General features: G+C 43.5%; 1 protein-coding gene across 7 annotated transcripts in view; it reads left to right on the forward strand.

Moving 5' to 3' along the window:
* Nucleotides 1–17992, forward strand: part of Znf684 (zinc finger protein 684) — a 79424-nt gene that overhangs the window by 6970 nt on the left and 54462 nt on the right. Inside the window, exons 1-3 of one of the 7 annotated variants that reach the window (XR_010042787.1) lie at nt 11719–12036; nt 12352–12450; nt 15734–15948. The gene's annotated coding sequence lies outside the window, so the exon portion shown is untranslated. Of the gene's footprint in view, nt 1–11718; nt 12037–12351; nt 12451–15733; nt 15949–17992 lie in introns of those variants that run through there. The other 6 variants (XR_001199084.3, XM_005000126.4, XM_013142704.3 and 3 more) reach the window with 6 other exon arrangements.

Here is a 17992-nt window from a genome sequence, read left to right on the forward strand (position 1 = left end):
ATTTGACATGTCTTTAGGGAGTTCCTCTTTGTCTGGTTCTGTGTTACCTTCTTGTCTTGGCTTACATGCGAGCAAAGAAGAGGAAAGAGGGCTCTACGTTCCCACCTCACACTTGGCCAGTTTATTTTATTTTTTTTCTTTTTTGAGACGGGGTCTCGCTATGCAGTTCAGGCTGACCTTGAGCTCATTTTGTAGCCCAGGCTGGTCTCGAACTCACAAAGATCCTCCCGCCTCAGCCTCCCAAGTGCTGGGATTACAGGTGATTCCAGGCAAGCCACCACGCCCAGCTTGGCCAGTTTATATTATGCACAAAGGAAATCTCCTTTGTAGACTTCTTCACAAAGCAGAGCCCACCAAATCTCAGAAATTCTACACAATTTCCTAGGTCTTTCAGCCGTCTATTGAGACTGCTCCCGTTACACATTTTAGTTTTTGTTTCCTCGGTGCCTGTGAATATTCTTTCTGGTTGCTTTTCTCTCCTTCCCTCCTTCCTTTGTTCTTTTCTTTACCTCTTTCCTCCCTCAATTCTTTCCTTCTGTATTCACTGGTGGCTTCCTATGTCCCTGGCTTAGCTGGAACACTAAGATGAGTTACCTATAGTCAAAGGCAACATGAATAAGAAAATGGGAGTGACTGCAGGAGAGTCGTGCATCCCCCTGGAAGAAGAGAGCGTCAGATGTGAAGCCCTGGTAGCCCACAGTGTCCTCCTGAGACTGGGAGTTGCTGTGGAATCTTGCCTCTGCCAAGGTCCCGTTCAGTTAAACTGTCATCTGGGCAGCTCCTCTCTCATTTGCTCTTCAGCTCCCTCAACAGACTAATAGGGACCTATCTGATGATACAATGAAGTATAAGGTTAAGATCTAATTTCTAAGACTCTTACCATGTTTTCTTCTTTCATGTACTTTTATGGGATTTTCTTTATCTCAAAATGAAGCAAAAAATGGAGATTTTTTTTTTTCTTGGCTGACAGGAAATCAGAGTAAGTTAGAAACTCAAGGAAATAGATGACTCTCTTCTCTGTGAATTTCACGATGACCTGGGGACAAAGATTTTCCCCAAAGAACAGGAAACCTGTCCTCCCAACACAAACTTGAAGAGAAAGTGCCTTTGAGGGCTTAGCACACATGTGGATTTTAGGAAACTCAGGGGTAGCTGAGCTGGGACTGGGAGGATTTAGCAATCACTGCTTCTCCCCTGAGTATCACCAAAAATTGCACGTGTTAGGTAAGGAGAACAATAGTCCAGTATGAGTCAACCTGGTGTGCTTTAAAATATCTTTGAACTACTCTTGGACTGCAAAAGTGTTTATTGAGTAGATAACAGAAATTAAGTTTAAGAGTAAACCTTTTAACAATTTTTGGACTAACATTGTGATTTTATTATTGGTCAAAATCACTCAAGCTTTGCTTACCATAATATTTAAAGTGAATATATAGGTTCTTGGTTTTTTATTCTCTTATGGGAAGGCTGATATTTATTTAGGGACAAAACCCATCAGTCCAGCTTCAACCCACATACACACATATGCACACTTAGCTCACGTGTATTTGTCAGCTATTCCCAATTCACGCAGGACTGTTGTTTGTGTTAATTTTCATAATCTACTTCCAAGGTGAAGGTAAAAAAGAAGAAATTATTCTCTTGGTTGATAGGAAATATTCTCTTGTGTTGAAAAGAACAATGAAATAAATGATTTTTCTGGAATCCTTACTTCATCTCTCACCCCAGTTTCCATGAAAATACAACTAAGCCTCAGGAAAATGTGTCCACACTGGGGGAGGCAGATGTTGTGAGTGCCGAATGCCCATGGCCTTGGGTTGGGTTACACAGAATTCCCTCTTCTTTCACCATAGAAGGAAGTCGGTCCAAAGACAGAGGCACAAAGAATTTCCATTTCTCTTCTAGTCACACAAAACTAAATAACATAATAAATAACAGACCAGAAATAAGAAAACTGTTGGAAAGAAACGCTATTGAGCTGGACGATGACTGAATTTTATAGCTCCCAAAGATTGAGAATAGGGTGATATTCTCTAAGCTTTTTGATTTATTTTGTGACATTCTTTCCTTTTTCCTTTCTGTTCATTTTTAGAAGCTAAGTAGACTTTTCACTTTTCCTCCTCCCCTCCTTGGCATTTCTTTTCTCTCCAGGATCTTGGTTTTATTTCTCCTGTGCCTTAGGAACATTGACTTTAGAGTCTGAATCTTGATCTAGGCACTCACTATCTTTGTGACGTTGTGCAAATTAGCCTTGTCTGATACGTATTTCTTCTTCCATAAAACAAAATGATACTCCCCCTCTCAAATGGTGACTAGGAGTGTAAACCAAGCTTTTGAAACTGCCACATGCTTATCGTTTCTTGGCATCTATAAGTACTGATAAATGCTGATTTTCTTCCTTCAAAGAACACCTGTTATTTTTTTTTACATCCAAACCTACATTCTCAGTTCTCAGTTGCCTTCACTAATGCCATTTGTTCTTAAATTCGTAGCGACTTTTCTCTGTTCTCTTGCATATCCCGTCTTTCTGAGACCTTTTTCTGTATGAATGCACCGGATGAACACCTTAGTGTGCTCCTCTTTGGGACCTGAAGTTGTGGGGGAAGGAAGAATGAGTCAGAAAATGAGGTACCGATGAGTTCTTCAGGAGGTGTTTAAGAAGCGGCCTGGCTGCTCTGGGGTCACTTGTTAGTATGAGAATGTGGAAGAGCGGAAGAGCACATGGACTAGAAAGAGTAGATCCTTGGCGGGGGGGGGGGGCATGCCAAAGGAGGAGAAGGAACCAGCAAAAGACATTCAAGGAAATTAATGAGACAGAAGTGTGGAGGAAGGAAAGAAATTGAAGACTGACATCAGAAGTCAAAAGCCAGAGCTAGAGATTGAAGAGACTTTTTTTTTTTTTGCAAGAGTAGCACATCTACATAGATAGTCTTGAAAGATACCCAACAAGCCTACCTGAGTTACTTAAGAGACAACTTGTAACCATCGCCAGAACATTTCCAGCAGTGAAGTAGTGAGAATGTTGTGATGAGCTGAAGTAAGCAGTGTGCGGAGCAAGCACTGTTGATTTTCCTTACACGCTTGGCCAGGAAATCAATGTATTTGTTAGAGAAGACTGAAAATCAAGGGAGACTTTTTCCCCCCACATCATGGCGGGCACTGGAGCACATTCATGAGCTGCACGAAGGGAGCCCAATGAGTAATGCAGGAGAGAGAAGAAGCATCATGGAGAAAACAAGATCTGGATCCAGGAGGGAGAGGAAATGGGCTACCCATGGGGATAGAGAGTAGAATTGCCTCAAATACAAGTATAGGTAATAATGGTGATGGGGTAAGGAAGGACGCAAATTTTGATTCGTTCATAGGCACGGAAGATCTTTCTGCATGCTTTTGAGGGCTTTATATGGGCCTCTGAGTCCTCGTGGATCTGGGAGCTTGGGTACTTGATTCCCAGGATGTAGGATTTTCGTGATCCTCAAATAAAAGGAACTTTAAAATTATTGCTGTCTCCTGAGAGTCCTGTGTGGCAGGGTGCGTAGAGTTTCTGGAGATGGTTGAGGCTCTCAGATCATACCCAGAATACCCAGCTGAAGAGTCTCAACAGCATTCAGGGAACAAGCTGCTTGATACTGTACTGAGCTTCAAAGCTTCCAACAGCCAGAAAGGAAAGATAGAGAGAGGGAGAGCTGCGTGGGAGCACTGCCTGAGGGGTACCCACCTCTCTTAGCTCTTGTTGCTTATTTATTTTGAGACATGGTCTCACTATGTAGTTCAGACTGGCCTTAAACTCACTACGTAGCCCAGGCTGACCTCACAGCAATCTTCCTGCCTCTGCCTCCCAAGTGTCGTGATTACAGACATGCACCACCATGCCTGGCCTTAGTTCTTTTTTTAAAAATATTTTTTCAGACAGAAGTAGAAACCATTAGCAGTCTTTTAAGAACAAAGGAAAGTACCTTCAGAGGTATCTTACTGGAAATTTGTCCCACCTGCCTTGGCATAGAGCCTATCAACTTGCTGCCAACCTCTTGTGAACTAAAATAGAATTTGTTTGAAAAAAAGCAAAGCATGTAGATAGAAAACACATACGGGAGCTCTAGTTTCCATACTAAGGCTCACATATACAAAACACAGCGTTGTAGTGATAGCCAATAGCTAATAAGCATTAAGGAAGCCATGGTCGATAACCTCTATCACATATAAGCAAGGACTTGCTTCTATGCTGCTTGGTTCCTAGGAGAATCAGCAAATTTTTAAAAATTTTTTTAACTTTAAAGAGAATAAAACCCAACAAAGCAAAATAGAGTATAGCCAATCAAAACAAAGGAGTAGCCGGGGATTTAGCTCAGCGACATAAGTGCATACCTGGCAAGCGCAAGGTCATGAGTTCAATCCCTGGTAGAAACAAAACAAAACAAAACAAAAACAAAAACAAAAAAGGAGTAAAAGTGGTACAGAACTTCAAAACAGGACAATAAGAAATCAACAATGACTACTACAGTATATCTTATTATCTTCACAATAGTTTCCCATATCATCAGATATAGCAAAAATAAAAAATAAAAAAAACAAAACATAACATTGAATAAAACAATAAATTGGAATAAAACAAAGCAGTGAGAACAATACTGCACGTTGTTATTATCACAATAGCTGTTCAGGTTACCAGCCACAGAAATAAAACAGCAAAAGGGAACAAACCATTGGATTTTAAAAGCAAGACAGGAGGAAATCCCCCACACATGCACACTGCCATCATCCAGATGGATACCCTAGATGCAGCACCAGGCCTGCAGAGCCAACCAAACAGTACAAGCATCAAACTGTTCCTTTCAAGAGCTAGGAGTGGTGGCTCACGCCTGTAATCCCCGCACTCGGGAGGCTGAGGCAGGAGGTTGCAAATTCGAGACCAGCCTGGGCTACAAAGTGAGCTCAAGACCTTGTCTCAAAAAAAGACACACACACACAAAAAAACCTATTTCTTTACCTCAGTTTGAGTGCTCTGAATGAGCAGGTGTGTGTTCTAGGTTTTCAGCCCGTGCACCAGCTGGCTTATGGCAAGGCGTGATTTCTCTTCTGGCTGAATCTCTTCCGGATCCAGATGGCAGAGCCTGCTTCATGGGAAGACCAGAGTCAGTGAATCTTAAAATGTTCTTTTTGTCTTTTGGATATTTGATCCCATTACCCTAAATAATGATTTTTGTATTTGAACCTAAATACCCTAAATAATGTTTATTTTACTTCTCTACTTATTCTACTCCACCGAAATTTCTTATAACTCAGGGACCAATCAGAAGACAAGCCACACATTAATGTGAACAAGAAAATTTCAACATAAAGAGTTAATAGGTGTTAGGGTTTATGTTTAGATGTCCCCCCGAAGTTTCATGTGGTGAATGGTGGAGCTTTTTCAGAGGTGGCTGGATCTGGAGTGCGTGATACTGGAATTGATTCATGGTGCAATGCATGGTGCAAGGGTACTAGGATTAAGAGTGTGAGTGCTACACATCCTGGGTAGCCTGGATAAGATAAAAGGGCCCGGGGAACACTGATAAGGTCCCTTGCTTGCTTGCTTTTGCTGTCTTCTACCTGCCACAACTGTTTCTCTCTCGGATGCCTGTCTACTGTACCACCCGGGCTTGGAGCCAGCCAATTTTAGACTCTAGAAATAAAGTTAATACTTAAATAAATCTTTCTCCTTTAACTCTGGGTGTCAGGTATTTTGTGTCAGCTATGAGGAAAGTAAGACAATAGGAAATTGCAGAAGTAGAAGGATTAGCTTGTACAAGGTACAGACAACTGTACCAGCCTCATGCCAGGCACTTTTCTAGATGCCAGAGGATGCACAGTGTGCCAAAAGTCTCTGCCCTCACAAATTTATGGAGAGAAAAAAAAGGGATGTACAAATAGCTACAACAAAAGTGAGGGAAAAATTACAAAAATCATAGACTCCGTGTACATCCATCACCCTGCTTTCTTTAATTATCTTTATTTTAAAATTTTCTTTACCTCCTCTTCCTTCCTCTTCTACTCTGTGTTTTTTTTACCACCTCCTTTTCACTTGCCTCCTCTATTTCCTCTTCACTCTTCTTGCACCTCTACAGAGTCCTCAGGCTTCATCTGGGCCCTCTCTTCCATCCTGGGTAACAAGGCAGGTGACCCAATGTTCTGGTGCCTGCAGACTGCTGAGGTTGGGCAGGCAGGCACCTGGGCCTGCAACATGGAGGTGGAATCCATAGGTCTCTGAAGAGTCCAAACAGTTCAGAGATGCCTGGGTTTGTGCATGGGTACCTGTCAGGGTGAAGAAGGCTGAAAGACGAAATTCATGTGTGAGGTTCTCAGAGAAAACACACAGAAGCAGACAGCAACACAGCACTAGCAGGCAGTTGAGCCAGTATCTATTGGTTAACTCTTACGCAGGTTGTTATCATGTATTTACATTCTTATATAGTGGTATACCAGTGCATGCATGTTTGCTTGTGCTAAGTCATGCTTATATAACTGTGTGCCTGCGCTACACAGTGGGGTCATGTCCTAACAACTGTCCAGAAGCATTCTTAAGCCCCACCTCCAGCTTGGAGGCCCTTTGAAGAAGTATCTCACATCTTACCCCTCAAAGGTCAGGGGTATATAAAGGTAACATTCTATATTAAGAGGGCACAAATACCCCCTTGTAAGGCAATTGGCAAATCAAGAGCTGTCTGGTTTTGTAAAACTACCTTTCTCATCTGAGAAGTTTTATCCATGAGCAACATCAAAGCCTGATGGGTAACATTTAAGGCCTGGCCATATGTTGAGCAAGGGCTTCACTAGAAGGTAGGTCTAGTGGCTAGGGATTTAGCTCGGCGGCATAAGCGCCTGCCTTGTAAGCAGGCAGTCGTGAGTTCAATCCCCGGTACCGATAAAAAGGAAAAAGACAAAAAAAAAAAGAAAGTAGGTCTAGGGTCCCAGCCCCTGGTCAGACACTGTTGCTAGCAGTCAATCCCTATAACAGTCAATTTTCTTGGTCAGATGCTATTCCTAGCAGTCAACCACTGTAATTCCTGGTGAAGGCATCTGCTAAGTCATTTCCTGGTGAGAGAAAATAATACACCACATAGTCAATTTCTTGGCCACGCTCCCATATGTCTCACCCTAGGTCTGCACCCCACAAGGGACAGTCACATGTTGCTGCCCAAGCTGACAGCCACAGCATCGGTCCCCTAAACACAGTCCAACTGTCTGTGCACACATGTAAGGATTCTTTTTCATGCATCACGAGCAATCAGGCTGCCTGCAACTCTGCCCATTGGCTTGACCTGCCTATTTCGGTTCCAAATCAGAGTATTTTCACAGTGCATTGGACAGTAACTATTGTCCATTATGGTATTGTGTCACAGCTAGACCCATGAGTATACCGGGCATGAGCCAACGGTCCCTCTGTCCCTTCCACATAGCAAGTAGGAGTCACATCCTGTAGTCTGTCCTCCTGGGTGGATTCTTGAGCTGAGTAAACCAGGGGTCCCAAAACTGTTGCCAGTTCAGCTGCCAATGAGCTGGCTGAAAAAGAGGCCTGCTGTTGGAGATACGTCACCCAGTGAGTAAAAGTGAGAGTCCGTATCACCCCATTCCTGGAATAGGACATCCATGTTTGTACCCAGCCCTTTATCTGTCCCATGATTCCTAACAGGCATGTAGAGTGGCATGTACTGCTGCTAACTGCTTCTCAATCAGCAAATAACAGCTCTCAGTTTCCTTTCTACAGCTGTGACCAAAACCCAACTGTAAGTCTCCAACCTGCCCTGATTCTCCCAGCACCCAATCTGCTTGCCAGCAGAAGCACCGATGTCTTCAGGGAATTCAGCCTTCAACAGGGAACCCAGCTCGGCACCCAAAACACAGGAAAGGAGATAAGATAGGACAAAAAATTTTGCAGATCCTGGAGACATCTGGAGACACCCAAAAGTTTACAATGGACACTGCAAAAGACTCTGCCCACTGAGATGCAAAATTGCCAAAAAACTTCAACCTCAAATGTTCATTGGGATCTTCCCACCTATCCCCTGCCTTCTCTTTATCCCTATAAAAGGGACACACTTCTCTTTATTTGGGGCAGAAGGTCTAACTGTGCTTTCTGCCTGAACCCGGGCACAGTAAATTCCATGCCATTTTGCTTTTATACAAGCCTGATAGTCTCTGCTGTTTACTTGTGTTACAGCAACAGGGTGCTTCCCCACTTTTGTCACAGGCCCCAGCACCTCAACATCATCGACACTGACTGCTAAGATACATGGCGGGTAGAGTCACTGATTCAAGGGCTGGCACCTGTGCCGCTGCCCTCTTTGAGTCCTGAAAAGTAGCTTCTGCTGTGCCTGTCAGCCATATCATGCGCTTCTAGGTCATCTGTAATTGCAGTGGGAATTCTTTGTGTCTTCCCTGCCCATGTAACACCCAAGAATGTGAGAGACAAGCCTGTTCCCTGGACCTTGAGTTCATTCACAGCCTACCACAGGCCAGCAAAGCTCCCTTCAGACAGTGCATGGCAGCTGTCAAATCTGCAGAGCAATCAGAGGTTAACATATCATCATTGAAATGGTGACAGAGTCTGGCTTGGCCTCGGTGTCCAGGTCCCGGGCCACCAAGCCATGACACAAAGTCAGGCTTTAATGCAAATAACCTTGTGGCAGTATCTGGAAGATCCATTGGTCCTGACTGCCAGCGTCAGGGGGAGATTTGCCGGTTATTCACCATTACTTGTCCAGCTGCTGCACAGGCCATACTGAAGGGCTCTCTGCAGGACATACCACCCCTGCTTCTTCCATTTGAAGACATTTCTTTTTAACTTTAGTGAGATATTTATTTGTTTCACTTAAACTGCTCACTTTGTCAGGTTAAAAAAAATAGAGGCCAGGTCTGGGGATTTAGCTCAGTGGCTTAAGTGCCTGCCTGGTAGGTACAAGGTCATGAGTTCAATCCCCAGCACCAAAAAAAAAAAAAAAATAGAGGCAAACTTGTTTACATTTTTGAAATAGATAATCTCCCTAGTTCCATTAAAAACAATGTAAATACAAACAGTCTGTATATCTTGCTGGTGAACTCACAGAATACTTTAATTCTCTGATCCTTTGATTTCATCTTCTAGCGTTTTTTTCTTCAGGGATCAAACTCATGACCTCACACTTGCTCAGGCGCTTATGCTGCTGAGCTAAAGCCCTGGCCTTGATCTGATCTTTTGTCTGTTTGTTTGTTTGTTTGTTTGGTACTGAGGATCAAACTCACAACCTCTGGCTTGCCAGGGAGGCGCTTATGCCACTGAACTAAATCCCCAGCCCTATTTTTTTTAAAGACCATTTCTTCGTGGCCTCCTGGCAGTTGATACTGGTGTGTGGTGTGGATGTCCTCAGATTCTGGTTTTTATCCCTGGAATTTGCAAGCAGGGTTTCCCCAAGGAGGGTCTAGGCCAGCACCAGTCATTAGATCCACGCCTGGTATGTATGCAGCAGCTGGGGAAACAAACATCAGGATAGGGCCGGAGCCTCAGACAATTGGGAGTTCTTACGGCCTGATCCCAGGCACTGACTTAGCAGTGGCAACGCTGAGCCCCTGTGGCTTGTTCATCACCACTAGAGGTCCTCTCTGTTTCATCACAAGGTGTGCAGCCCTCAACTCTTAACCCCAGCATCAGCGCCTTGTGGCAATCTTGGGGCTGCATGCAACTTCCTGGCACCAAGCCACAAGGGCCTAATGCTCTGTGTCCTTTGGGCCAGGCTGTTCTCTCCGTTGTTCCTCTCCCAGCACCCTCTCAGGACGTGCTGTCCCGGTCTTGGCTGTATTTTGTGTCCATGGAGCCTCTGCCAGCCTGCTGTGCACTGCTGCCCAGCCTGGGGCAGGGCACAAGGTCCTCCCAGCTTCCAAGGGCCATGGCCTGAGGTTACAGCTAGGGCCCAGGTAGCTATGCCTCTGCCTTGTGCCAGCGGGAGGCATGCTCCACCTGAAGCCCCCTCCACAGCTCCACACTCTCTCAAACCACCTCCTGGCTCTTGGGTCTCCAGCTTTTTCAGCCTCCAGCTGAGCCTGTAGGGCCCTGGAGCTGTCAAGATTGTCCTCTTATATTTTGCCTCTCATATTCTGGTTCGGAGCAGTCTCCTATGGATCAGGAGACTTAGGTTTCACCAAAGGATCAACTGAGTCTGTTGGGGCACAATTATAAGGTAAGAACACATTTATTTTATTTTATTTTTTTTTTATGATGCCAAAGTTTTTATTTTAGACTTCTTAGCAAAGAATATGGCCATAAATTCAACCGACTCATCTACAAATCCTCTAAATTTCCTCCTGGGGAACAGAAAGGCACTTGGCACTTCTTGGATATTATTTTATTTGCTTATTTAGTTATGCTAGCAAAATTGTGGTAACTACAGAAGAAAAGAACACATTTATAAAATAGCAACCTTATAGGTATTTCCTGATCATTTAGAGGTCTCTGATCGAGTTTCTGTTCTGCTGTTTCTGCTGAATTCAATTTATTTCGATAGTATCCAAAGTCCAGCTACACATCTCTGATAAATGAGTCAGAGTAACTGTCCATACCCTAAGGCACCGTGGGCTAATTCAAGGACATTTTTAATTATGCTCACTCAGTAAGGGCCTCCTCCCCTGTTCCCAGGTGTTTCTATATTATGATAAACAATTCCTTCATTTCAACAAATCTGTTTAAGATTAGCCTGCCTGTCAGTGTGACTCAATGGGGCCAGAGTAGCTCAGAGGTATAAACTCAGAGATAAAAGACCCTACCTGCCCGGCAAGCGCAAGATTGTGAATTCAATCCCCAATATCCCCCCGCCCCCTAAAGTGATTCAATGCATGTAATGAATTATGCAATGTTTTCTCACTTACTTTGTACCTCCCACTTCTAAATTGTATACAAACTAAGCTCTCTGTATATTCAACACTGTTGCCTTTGTGGAATTATCCCGCAACAGCCCATTGGAGTAAAGATTAAACGCTGCCTTGGTGCAAAGTCTTCCTTTTGGCTTGGCTTGAGAATTTTCTCATAACATGTCCATGATTGGGCTGCTGCCCCAGATACAAAGGCCAGCCTGCTCCTCAGGATCACTTTCTGCCAGCTCGGCAGGATCACTTTTTGAGCCTCACTGGTGCATTTTGTCAGTCTGTCCTACACGCATAGAACCTCGAAGGAGGCTCACACACAAGTCTGTGAATCATTTTTTAAGGTGCTGTCAGGCACCACCTACAAAAGTTTGTTAGTCCAAGCATCCTTCTCTATTGCTGCTTTGGCCATCTGGATGCCAGTGCCTCTGGTGAGAATGCCACTCACAGAGCACAAGCATTTTTTTCTCCACACCTGCCCAGTGGGGCGCATCAGCAGAACTGCAAGCCTGCCATTCCCTCTGGAGGAGCATGTCAATTGTGTCTAAAATCTTTAACCAACCTCTGAGTGTCAGACTGCTTTTAGTCCTCAGGGTTGCTACAGCTAACCAGGGACACTGGGGGAAGGGATGTCAGTGGCAATTTCTCCCAGGGCTCTCTCTCTCCCTCTCTGTCCAGCCCCAGTGAAGGACACTCACCCATCCTGTTATAAAGCTGGAGGAAAAAGCAGGTTGCTTTTCTCGAGTCGCTCAACACAATGTGCTTATGTCTGGGCATACTAGCTTATTCACTTGTAGTCTCCAGTAGGGATGAACACCAACAAGTCTAGGTCTCAGGTAGGGCCCGATGGAAGGTGCAGACTCGGTGTGACTTGGCAGGGGAATGAGGAGATGTCCCCCAAAAAACTTTGCATGTTTTGCTTCAGGAGGAAGCTACAAAAGAGAAATTGTAAAAATGATAAGAGTCCATGCATCCACTTCACCCTGCTTGCTTTGATTTTTCAAATGCCCGAATCTCCTGCATCTCTTCCTCTAGGTTTTCACGAGTCTTGGGAAAGTGGGTGACCTGATATCCTAGGTCCTACATCCTATTCAGCCTGTTGATTTCTTCTTTTGACTTCCGTGATGATTATCACTACCAACCCTTCGGTCTACTCCAAATCAGAATGTAAGAAGACAAGGTGGGAGTGTATGTGGGGGTGGGGGGATGTTGGTCAGTGGACAGCAGCACAGCCTAATCCTGCAGGAGGTCCCAGGGCCACCTTGGGGAGTGATCTGGGCAGGGCAACAGTACAATCCCAGTAGGACCAGGCCAGGCAAGGGAAGGTAGAGGAGACGTGGTGTCAGCCTGGGGTGCCTGGCCTGGCCAGCTGTAAGCCTGGATTGAGGGTCAGCGGATCTCACAGGTGTCATGGGCCAGGCCAGCAGTGTGTGGTGGGGGGCAAAGATTTTTTAAAAATTTTTTGCATCTGTTTTGCTGCAGGAGGGAGCCACATCTCCAGGCAAGCTGACAGCTGGTTGTCTGGGGAATCCAGAATTACAGTCTCCTGTGACACAAGAAATCCAGCAGGCACTGGAAAAGGTGGAGACAACCAAGCTGTTTATTAAGCCTGCTCTTTCTGTCCTGGTTGTGACCTCCCTGCACTGTGAAGGTGCACAGTGCAAGGGACAGCCCTGAAGAAGGGGATTGAAGGGAGTATACAGGAGGGCAGGCTGCTGGCAGGGGGGTCAGGCCACTGCTCAGATGCCTGCTGGGCCCGTGTGTGTGGACATTTTTATCTCTATCTAGATTATCTTTCAGTACTCTTTGGAGGGTTGGCTTGATGATCATGAATTCTGTCCTTTGTCATGGAAGTATCTTATTTCTCAGTTAATTTTGAAAGATAGTCTTGCAGGGTGTATCAATCTGGGTTGGAAGTTGTTTTCTTTCAGGACTTGAAATACTTCATTCTAAACTCTTCTTGATTTGATGGTTTGTGTTGAGAAGTCTGCTATGATTCTGATGTGCTTTCATTTATAGGCGATCTGTTTCTTTTCTCTCACAGCTTTTAATATTCTGTTTTTGTGCTGAGTTTCTTGGATCTTGATTATTATAGATCTGGATGTAGATTTATTTTGGTTTTGGCTAGTTGGAATTCATGTTCCTCACTTATCTGCATGTCAGGTCCTTTTCCTATGCTTGAGAAGTTTTCTGCTATTACTTCTGTAAATAGGTATATGGACCCCTGCTTTTTCACTGACACCGATCAGTTTATATTTTTTTCTTTCCATCATCTTGCAAGGCTGTTGAATTGTTATTTTCTGGTTCCTTGTTATTTTTAAGGGACCTTTCCTTTCCTGATCACTGGCTGCAATCCTGTCTTCAAGACCTGAAAGCCTATCTTTAGTTTCGTTCAAGTGGTTGGCCAGCTTTGAATGGAATTTTTAATTTCCTGGATATCTCTCAGATTGATTTGGAGTACTGGAGGTCAAACCCAGGAATTGCTGCTCACTGGGCCGCTAACCAGTGTTCTACTACTTCCCAGCCCTATAGAATTAGTAAGATATTTTATTTCTTTTGGATTCATTTGGAAAATGATAATTTTCCAGAAGTTTGCCCATTTGTGTCTATTTTGTCCAATCTGTTGGCATAAAGCTATTCATGATATCATCTGTTTAAAAAATTTGATTGTTAAAAAGAATAAAAATAACCTTGGGGGCTGGGGATTTAGCTTAGTGGTATAAGCGCCTGCCTAGCAAGAGTGAGGTCATGAGTTCGATCCCTGGTCCCTTCCCAAAATAATAATAATAACCTTGGTACTTCAATAAGTCACAAACAGAAAGGTGCAGAAACATAATGCATAACATAATGTGTAATTATAAAAGAAACATCTGTGTCTTCATCACCCAACTCAAGAGCCACCAGATTGCTGGCACCACAGGAATCCCTGCATGTCCCTTGTAAGGGTAATCATACTTCCATTCTTATAATTTCCGCCTGCTATTACACCTTCATGGTTCTCTACAGTTCATCTATGCTGTTCAATGTAATTTAGATTTTTCCACTTTTGAACTTTATGTGAAGAGAATCACTCTCAGGATAGCTCGAGTTTTGCTTTATTCACTTAGTGTTGGATTTACAATGCCACAATCTATGTAGTTGTAAAGTTCTAGCTTATTTATTTTCATTGCTGTTTAATATGCCGTAGCATGATTATTTATCCACTTTACCATTGGTAGGAGATTTGTTCATTAGGATTTTTGAGACAGAGTCTCACTACACAGTTCAGGTTGATCTTGAATTCACTATGGAGCGCAGGCTGACCTCAAACTCATGGTAATACTCCTGCCTCAGCCTCCTGGTTGTGGGAATAACAGGCATGCCCATCACACCTGGCACCTTTGGTAGGCATTTGAATTGTTTCCATTATGAGGCTACATAATCATGTCTGCACAGAACAGTTTTATACATATCTCCCAGTACATAGCACACTGACATAGGGCATTTTGCTAATATAGTAGTAGAAAATGCCTTAGAGGACATAAGTTTCTATTCATTTTACTCTGATAGATGATAAGCTTTCCCTTAAAGTAGTTGTACTATATATACACAGTGTATGGGAGCTCCTATTTTGTATACTATTTGATATTGTCAGACTTGAATTTTATCTAAGTGCTGTATGTATAGTACTGTTTTGTTACACTTTTTGTATTCCCTGGTTATTTATAAAGTTAAGCATTTTTCCATATATTTATTGTTGGTGATTTAGATTTCATATTTTTGTGATGTACATATAAGATTTGTCCATTTTTCTGTTGGTAGGTTTGGGTTTTTCTAGTTGATTTATAGAAATCCTTTATTTGCAGAAGTCCTTTATTTTATAAAGGAATCTTTTATCAGTTTGGGTTTTTTTTTGTTTTTTTGAGACAGAGGCTTACTATGTAGTCCAGGCTGGTCTCAAACTTGCTATGTAGCTCAGGCTGGCCTCAAACTCATGATCCTCCTGCCTCAGCTTCCCAAGAGTTGGGACATATGTACTACCAAACCTTGAGTTTCTGACTTGTAATATATTTAATTTTTAATATAGCTAAAGATATGTACTATTTTATGGGCATACACGGTACCTAGTTTTCGTCATTTGTTTTCTTTTTAATTTATTATTTTTTTGAGACAGGATTTCACTATGCAGTTCAGGCTGGCCTTGAATATACTTTGCAATCCAGGCTGGAACTTGCAGTGATCGTCCTGCTTCAGACTCCCTAATACTGGGATACAGGTGTGCACCACCACACCTGGCTTCCTAGTTCTCTTGTTTGTGTGGTTAATGTGTGTGTGTGTGTGTGTGTGTGTGTGTGTGTGTGTGTGTGTCACACTGAGGATTACTGAGTCACATCTCCTTTTTATTTTGAGACAGGCTTTCACTAAGTTGCCCAGGTGGGATTCAAACTTGTGACTCTCCTGCCTCAGCCTCCCAAAGAGCTGGAATAGTTCATATTTTTGAAAACAAAATTTGTCAAACTTCTTGAGCCTTAGAAGGATGAAGCATTTTATTTGCAATTGTTTCTATCAGGTACTAAAGGCATTGTAAACCCAAGATCATTTTAAACTAAATTTATATTTGAGTAACCACTGAGTTACATATCCAATCCCTTTTTTATTTTATTTTGAGACCTATCTAAAAAGCTGCTTTGCTTTAATTAAGGTCAGGAGGAAGTCTTACTTTCTTAGTGACCAGCAAAAGGACTTATACTGTACTAGGTTGTAAGAAAGGCAATGTTGAATTAAATAGTTGATGATGATTACTAAATTGTTTGCTGGGTGATAGAAATATTTCCATATAACCTTATTACACAAAGCAAGCATATAATGTTCTCAATTTTCTTAGGCATAAAAAACAATCACCCAGAGATGTCTCTTCAGCACTTCTGAAACCTGGATCATTGAAGGACACTGCTCAAAGGAAGCACTGCACCAAAGCCTCCTCTTCCATTTCATCCAAAGTAAAGCTCGATCTGCAAAACTTCTCTCCCTTCTCTTTACCTAGAAAGACAAGATGATTGCAGTCTACAGCAGTACCAACCCTGCACCCTGTGTGTCCAGGTAAGAATCAACCTGTGACCTCTGATACTGACTGGAAATCAGCATCATCTGCAGAACCCTTGTAAAATATGAATGCCCAAGGTTCTGCCCAGCCATCATGACTCAACCAGTCTGGGATGGTGTTCCTAAATCCAGCATTTTATAAAGCACACTAGATAATTCTGAAATATAGAACATATAGAAACCTGGAGAGCAGTTCTCTGGTCTCCAACATGACTTCAGTGAGCATATCAGGCAGGACAGTACCTCAGCACCTCGCTTCCCTCCCTCTAATCTGCCCAGCCCCTGCTGCCTCAGCCTGGTGCAAGGTAGGTGTCAGGTCTCTGATTGCTCACTTCTCACCTCCCCAGATTCTCAAAAGCAGCTAACAATACCCGTGTAAAGAAGTGCGTCTGACCTTCAGAACAACTTGCCTTGATTTAGAAATCTCAGGGTGCTATGGAAGTGACCAGAAAGGAGTTTCCAACCTGGGCAACAGTCACCTCCAGGAGCCAGAGAGTCTCGGACAGCAGTCCCCTTTGTACAAAACAACATATTTACAAATGGTCACAGTGCCAGTGACCTATAAAGTTGATGCGAAATCATTCCTGTCAAGTGTGTAACCCAGAGCCAGGAGTCAGAAAGTTACTAATGTCAGAGGACAGTGCTAGAGACAGCTCTAATGACAGAGTTACCTCTGCTTACTGAACCAAACTACAACCCAAGGAAAGCATGAAAAAGAAGCCAAAATGCTACCTTTAGTCTTATCAGTGGAAATGACAGCTTTGAAGGGTAAATTCTTCAAGCTCCCCCAGGTATCTCTGTGTTTTTAAAATACATAAAGTGCACACTAAAAGCATAGCTTGTGTATTGTTAAATATTGAAGATGTTGCTTTAAGTACAGTGAATACTTCAGATATATTTACAAGCAATATGGTGAAACTTTAATATCTTGCACTACATATGATACAAATATAATCAGAAATAAGTATATCCAGCCTTGTTCAAGCAGCAGGACCCCTCCAGATGGCTCCATGTGCCTTCCTGACCTGCTAGCTTCATTGGCCTGGGTCCTCCTGGACTGCTGTCCCCTTCCATCTGGAGAGCATTGTACCTGCTCACATGGGCCAGCCCAGGCTCCCACCCTTCTATGAGTGCAGCTAGCAGTCTGCCTGGGCTTGAGGCCTCTGTTGAGCTCTCTGTCGCTTTTTGTTGCCAGCAAGGAGAACTCTTTCCCTTCAAGATGTGACTGTGTTCACTCCCGATCCTTCTTCCTGCTAATCAAAAGGTGACATTGGCTGTCTCTAGGTGGCCACACATTACGCCTCATCTCACAACAGGCATTGGGTCTGGAGCTCCCCCGAGTGTGGGAAAGTGACATTTTTACTTCCTGCAAGTGTCCTGCAAGACTCTTACATCATTTCCAGACAAAAGTAAAAATTTACATGTCAACCATCAGCAAGTTTCAGTCCGCGTATATAACTGGCCAGAGATGCTCAGCCCTACAGATGGATTCTTTAAATGTATTTGGCAGAGGGAGCTGCCTTCTTAAACTAAGTATGAGAATAAAAGGGACCTGTTTTCCTAATGAGTTGTTGAGAAATTATTGAAAATGTGATTTTAAAAGCTTCTAGCCAGTGAGCTTAATTCACTGAGCCATGCATTAGGTAAAGGGCTTTTATGAATGCACAAAGAAAGGCTCTCTGAGGTTTTATGTGGGTGTGGAAAGAATGTCTGCCCGGGTCCTCCACCTCCTCCCAAGGCCAGGGCACAAGGCAGAGGTCTAGGGATCTTGCATAACAATGCCAAGGCCAAGACACACTGGAGCTATACTAAGGGTGACTACGCCACCCTGAGCACACCACTGTTGCAGCCCCCACCAAGCATAGCAGAGTACAACCCTGGCCGCCTGCCCAGCCCACCACCACCCACGGGTACTGCTCCTGAATGTGCCCCCCAACACATTCAGATAAGAAGAACCGAGCCTTCTGTGACATGAATTTATGGCGCTTGAGTTGATGTGGAGGAGGACCAGAAGAGGATTCCATCAAAATGAAGTCACACA

The sequence above is a fragment of the Cavia porcellus genome, unplaced genomic scaffold (genome assembly GCF_034190915.1).
Source record: "Cavia porcellus strain 051 isolate PalLab524CR breed Dunkin Hartley unplaced genomic scaffold, mCavPor4.1 scaffold_25, whole genome shotgun sequence".
In the NCBI taxonomy this organism is placed as follows: Eukaryota; Metazoa; Chordata; class Mammalia; order Rodentia; family Caviidae; genus Cavia; species Cavia porcellus.